The sequence below is a fragment of the Phalacrocorax aristotelis genome, chromosome 7 (assembly GCF_949628215.1).
Source record: "Phalacrocorax aristotelis chromosome 7, bGulAri2.1, whole genome shotgun sequence".
In the NCBI taxonomy this organism is placed as follows: Eukaryota; Metazoa; Chordata; class Aves; order Suliformes; family Phalacrocoracidae; genus Phalacrocorax; species Phalacrocorax aristotelis.
This window is the reverse complement of record NC_134282.1, coordinates 33199090-33205979: the sequence shown is the minus strand read 5'-3', so window position 1 is coordinate 33205979 and position 6890 is coordinate 33199090.

Genomic DNA, 6890 nt, shown 5'->3' with positions numbered 1-6890 from the left:
GCCTCCTGCTCCTGGCAAGCTCAGCTGATTCCCTTTCCATGCATATATCCCCCAGGCTCAGCATCTCTCTGTAAGGTCCCTTTTAACATATCCTTTGCTCTTCTTTAGGGGTTGCCCTGCCCAGTTTATATTTTTTTTCTAAAACAAGTTCTGCTTTGTAAAAGCACATGGGAAGGAGGTTTCAGACTTTCCACTGAAGCTGGCTTTTTCCTCTACCCGTGCTGCCCTAAAACTGTAATTCAAACAACTTTAATTGTACACTATTTTCTTTCTGAATTGCCCCTATGGATAATTATCTTCTTTTAGTGCAGCTGTAAGGAGTACAATCTTATCTTTTAGCTCCGGCAATGCTGACAGTTTCCTATCTTCTGATGCCTCTGCATCTTACTATGTTGGGGCTTTTTTATATAGATGATTAAAGCAAAATTGCCTCTTTTTTTTTTTTTCTACAATTTTACTGCAATTTAACCCAGAAATACGCAAAGAACCATAGTAATCTTTCACAATGCTCATCTGCTCACTGCTATGAAAGTCCTCACCGCTCAAGTCTGGAGCATCCCTAATTCTGTACAAGCCATAAAGTTTGCCATTAATTAAACCTCCCCTATTGATACTCCTCCGAGCTTTCATAGGTGAGATACTGAAAATATTCAGCTGAGCCCACATTCACTCCTATTCCCTATTGTTCATTTTTCCTATTGATAAAAAAAAATCTTCTACTCAGAAATTACTTTTCTTTTAGCATTTCCATCCAGAAACTTTTCCTATCCCTCTCCACCGCAGCTTCCTCAGTAGCTTTTGTTTCTCAAAGATACAAAACATTCAAAGCCCAAACATTATCTCCAACAAGCAGCCTAAAACTACCATGAGAAACCCCTGATTCTCCCCATTTATCTGATTTCCAGTCCTTTGCAGGGCATGGCACTGACCAACACAGCCCCAGCCCTGAATCCTGTTCTTGAGCATTATAAACAGATACTTTACTCCAGTTCCCTTAGGGACTTTGGCTATCCCCAGTTACCTGGGAGGTAGCTTCTGGATCTGGATTGTGCATCAAATGTGAGTTTCTATAATGTTTTCAGCTGCTCATACATCATACCTACTTTTCTATCTCTCAGGGAGGGGCAGCCAAATGTGTTCAGAAAGCATTCTTTTTCATTGCCCCAGTGATATCTTGGAGTATCACCAGGTGAATCCATACCTGCTGGGATGGCGACCCCAAGCTCCCACCTTCAGGGAAAGGGGCACAAGGGGGCCCTTGCAGCACACAGTGGGTCCATAGGCAGTAATATTGAGGGCACAGTTGGCAAAACACAAAACAGACCCAGCAAATCCCCTCTGCCTGCCAGGAAGGGACATGCAAATCCCTATTTCAGCCACCAACACATTCCTCCTCATTGCTCAGGCAAAAAGTTAAGTTCAGGGAATAGCTCCTGTCTCAGGCACAAGGGTCGAGGCTACTGACAGCCCCCCCCAGCCCTCACACCAAGGGATACCCATACAGAAGAAAAGCTAGCCTTTGAAAGGCAACAGACCCACCACCTTCCCCAAGAGAAACTGCAGTGGGATTGAACCAAGAGACAGAGATGACCACAGCACAGGCAGGGACTTCACAAACATGGAGCATTCTGCAGGATCAAAGCATCCTTAGGGAAGATGCCTGGGTTGGGGGTCCATCCAGGAACAACAAGACAGAAGTTAGGTATTACCTAACAAGAGACATCTAGACCCTATCCCAGAAAGGCCCCTCTAGGAGACCAGGACAGTATCACCCACACTCCAACTCACATCAAGAGTACTACCCTGGCTCTGAGCTTATATGGGGCTCCTGGAGCAATGGGCAGAGGGTGTGTGGGTAGGGGTCCCAGGTGAGGCTGCTCAAGGCCATTAAAACCTATAAGTGCCCTCAGGGCTGGACCCAATTCTTTCTCATGACTGGTATTTTTTTTAGTTGTCATACTCTCAAGGGAGAAGGGAGGCTCAGGTTTCATTGAATCACTTCTATTAAACTGTTGCACCACTGGCTAAAATAAACACACTACAGGCCAGCACAGACAGCCCCACCTCAGAAAGCCTGACCAGAGGAAGCCGAGAGAGACATTAAGGCTAGAAAAAAGCACACGTCTAATCTGACCTGCATCACACAGGATTGGGAAAATAGGTTGAGCTAAGCTAATTGTATTTACTCTACTGTAAAGGCCAGCTAATACCTTTAATTTTGATTCAGCTGGTAAAGGCTGACCTGTAGGGGATGCCAAAAATAAGTGTCATGTACGATGTGATAACTAGCACAAATGATACATGCAGTCCACCGCTGCCCACCATCATGAGCAATCTGTACTGCCATGAGCTCTTATTTGTCAGCTCAGTAATGAACTCCTGGCTGGGCTGTATCCTCTGTTGTCCCCACAGTGATCCAAGCCTGGTCATCTTCATTTCATTTTAATCATCAGCATTTAGTCAAACATATCGGCGTTTCTGCCTGGTTGGCTGCATGTGGCTGGGACCCAGGGGGAGGCAGCAAGAGGACTGTGGTCGATGCAAAGCCATGATAGCACAGTTGTCATTGATGTTTGGGTCAGTGGGCTGCCTCCAGCCTCCTGAAACCAGGCCTGAGCACCCCCACAGCGATGCCTGTATGTGGGTGCTCCTTTAGGAAGAGATGCACGTCATGGGGGAGCTGGGACTGGGAACCATGAGCCCCAGGAGGGAAGAGCAGAGAGCCAGGGTGATATAGCCAAATACAGTCCTGATGAGGAGACGAGGGACCACATAGCTCACTGAGGTGTTCCTTGATGTAAAAAAACAGTGTGCAGCACTTTGGGGATGGCACAAGCTCTTCTACCTGTTGAGCAATCTATGCCTGCAGGCTAGGTGACAAGTCCTGGGGGCACTAATGGCCCTGAGCAGCCACACCTGCCCATGGGCTTGGGAACCCATTTAAGCTCAGCCCAGGGCCCTCAGTCCTTGTTTGAGCTCTGTTCCTACAGTGCTGGTTTTAAGTTCAACCCCAGCTACTTATACCTGACTATGGGCCCTGTTGACCTGAATCCTGATCCAGACTGATTTACCAGCTTGAACTTAGGTCTGTGTTCTCACCTTGGACCTGCCTGGGGATCACCTGACTATGTCTGACCCTGGTTGCCCTCACCAGGATCAATCCTGACCTGATTTCTCACCTTGATCACAAGCCTACCTTATTGCTGTAATGTGCCTGACGACTGGGACTCTGGGCTGCCTCCTTCCTATTCTCAGGTACCTTGGGGCTGGTCCTTCCCCACCAGCCATGGTGCCCTCCCTTGCTTCTCCATCCCCTAGGTAGCAGTGCCTTTGCTGCTCCCTGGCACAACACCCCTGCTTGCTGTGGCCACCCCACACAGGACACAGAGATGTCCCTGCATGCCACCAAAAGAGCCCATTTCCCTGTTCCTCCACCTCTTCAAGGAGAGGAAGCTAAACCGTAGCTGCAGGCATTGCCCAGCCTGGCTTGCACTCACCCTGAGCAAGTCCTGTGCTAACTGATGGGTGCCACCTACTTCTGATGCCATCATCCACAACTTCACCTTTTCATCATGCGAATTGCTCCAGATGTTCAGGTTTTCCCCTGTGCCATCTCAGAGGCCTCTCACTGGCACCCACAGCCTGCAAGAGGATGTATCCTGCCCATGGCTGGATAGAGCTGCTCCAAATGAGAGCAGGAAGATAACATTATCCCTTTCCTTGGGATAATGAGGTCAGGGAACAGCTCTTGTGTGTCTGTAACTGGAAAGTAAGCTATTGGACCTAAAAATTCCCTGAAAAAATTGGGTGGAGAAAAATATTAATGCATGGCTGAGCTAGATGAAATATTTGCAATTGACAAAAATAACTTTGGGGTTGGGGCAGAGAGAGCAGGGAAAAAGCACTTTCCTTTTGGTCCTTCTTGCTCCTTTTCCACAGAAAATAAGGTTAGACAAACTTCAGATTTTTGTCCTAATAAAGATGAAATCAAATATGCTGATATTTCTCTTCTGACTCTTTGATTACACTGCAAATCATTCTGACCAAAATTACCCTTTCTGTTACAATGTTCGTTTTACATGAAAAGGCATTTCTTCTCAGAGGAAAAAAAAACAAACCACTTAAAACATTCTGACCAGTTCTGACAGGAACATTTGAACATGTAGAAGAATGGGAGATTGCTCAAAATAACTAAACTGCCATCACCCAGTGGGGTTGGCATGTGTAAAGCCAACTTTCTGCAAAATAAGAAAGCACATCTATATAAAAAGCACTACCCTAGGGGCTCTCCTCTCTTTTTTTCAGAAAGTCTGCTTTTCTATTATTTTATGAGCTTTTCCTTTGCCTCTCATTCCTCAGAGCACTACTTCTTTTTCAGTTAAATCTTTCTCTGGCTATTTAGGACAAAAGCTTGTAAGGAGTTCCCTGTGCAACACACCCCTGTCTGTAAGAACCAGAGAGCCTTTCTGGTGACTCACTGGGATGGGTGTCATGGGAGCCACCTCTGGGTGGCTCCATTCTGTTATCTGATTAGGTTAATGGTGTTCCCTGCCTGTCATTGTGCCTTTGGCAACATTAATATACATTAATTATATGTATAACCCAAAGGCAGAGCTACTTTTTGGGATGCATTACCTCCAGCAGTACTGCTCACTGCAGAGCTGCACACCTCTGCCACACTGCAGGGCAGGTGATGACCGCTGAGGGCCAGCAGCCAGAGTTTGAAGCTGGCTGGCCTTATATAATGTATATACGCACACACACATGTATTGCACTGTGTTTGCTCATTTATCTTCACACGCACCCCCACACCCCCACTCTCCACCCCACCCCACACAAAAGAAACATGGCATGTTATCTTGGTAGTGCACTTAACAATTCAGTCTGGTTTGCAAGTACACTGCATGTGTCTGTCTGTCTACAAGCTGATTTGAGCCTGTTGGCTATGGATCTGTGTTCTTCCCTAGCGTGTCACCCTCAAAGTATTAACCGATGTTATTCAGTGTTTCTTAGCCCTGAGAACAGCTGAGTTTCACTGCTAGACATCAGTGTTTCATGCTCTACCCTACATTTTCAACTTGCCAATAAGAGATTCAAAAGAAGGTGACAAGTGAGAATTCTAGAGGCAAAGCTTTCTTCAAGTGGCAAAGAGTATCAATAAATGCATCAGAATAACAGGAATCTCTTAAACATTTCCAGTTGTGAGAAGACAGGCTCAGAGATTATATAGGAAAAAAGGGATTATGCCTCTTCGCTGTTTTGCACCATGAGAAGAACTGAAAGTCTTTTCTGAATTTGCTGCTGATTATGGGGTTCTTAATTCCTCTTTGCTTGTTTCGAATTTGATTTTAAATTTGAATGAAATAGAAAGATTTTCTGTTCTGCTTTTGCTGAAGTCCCAATGAATAATGACATAATAATCAAAACTGAGCCATCCCAGGTGAAAAGAAATCGGGCCTTGACTGAAGGGAAAGTGCAGGGATTTTGAATTACTGTATTTGTAAACTTTGATATGTCTGAGTTACGCCTGCCACTCACGAGGTGAGGAATCACCACACCCACAGAAGCACCCTACACAAGACCCAATCTGCCTTTGTAAGAAAACTCTTTCCTCACTATAAAGCCACTGCGTTGAATAAAGTGCTGGCAAATCCTATTTTTCTCTGCAACTCCACTATAAGAGCAGCCTGTTGTAAGAGGATATACTCCTGCATGGTAGAACAACAGGTTTTTACCCTATACTAGCCATGGCTGGATACAACAGTATGGCAGGAATGGGTCCTGCTATATGTATTAGAGTTCTGTAGGAACCTTGTTTATGTCCCCCCAAAAGACTATTGAAGGCAACAGCAAGCTTCAGATCAGGTCCATCAAAACAGTCTTCTTCTGGCCATGGCTGTCCTCTGCTTTGCTTTCTTGCTTTGTATGGTCACAACACCTCTGTATCAACCACAAACCCACAGGTTAGCTCAGTCTGTGCAACACCATTGTTAACTGCCCTGGGTAACCACAAGAGCCTTTGAGGAAAACTCTGGCAGCCACGGCTCCGCACTCCCTGCAAACGGGTGCACCGGGGTGAAAACAGCGGTAGGCATAGCGTCATGTCCCAGGGTTGTCCCCAGGACGGAGCCAGAGGAATGTGACCATGAGGGATGAGTTATGCAACTGTGGGGAGAAGATCTAGCAAACAACAGTGTGCTGAGCTGGTTACGGGAGGGGAGAAGGGGGGAGGGAAGCCTTCTGCTAACTTCTTCCCAGGCCTCTGGCAGCATGAGTCACTGTGAGCTGCCATGGTTACGAAACAAGTATTACTGTGCAGATACAAACCATGCTCAGAGGCAAGTACATTGCTAACTAGTTCCAAACTTGGAAAACAGTTGAGGGTAGGTAAGGCCTAATACTGAGTGGGTGTTTGCAAAAAGGAGAGTTACAGCAAAATCCTCTGGAGCTAATATTCAGCAGGCAAAACAGCTTGCCAAGAGCAGAAAGGAGGACACTGCTGTGTGAAACCTTGATTTCTGGATCTTTTTGCCTATGGCTTCCAGTTTGCAAGGGCTACTGTCTGAACTGTTCCACAGAGAGGGAAAAAGAGGATGTTTCTGCACCATAGCAAGAAAACAAATGATTGTGTTCATATTACAGATGGTTCAGCTAAGCTGGCACGAATAGCGAGTCATGGAAGTGTACCACGGAAATTCTCCAGCACAGGATGCACAGCACCGTGGAATATCCGATGCACATCAAATCTAGTGCCATGGCATCCTTGGAGAGTTAGAGGCAGCCAGGATTATGAACGGTACTACCGTATGCTTAAAGGTTTCTCACATGTGACCTCACCCCTGTGAAGATGCAGTCCTTAAGCCCACGGTGATCTGACAATCATCATCAAA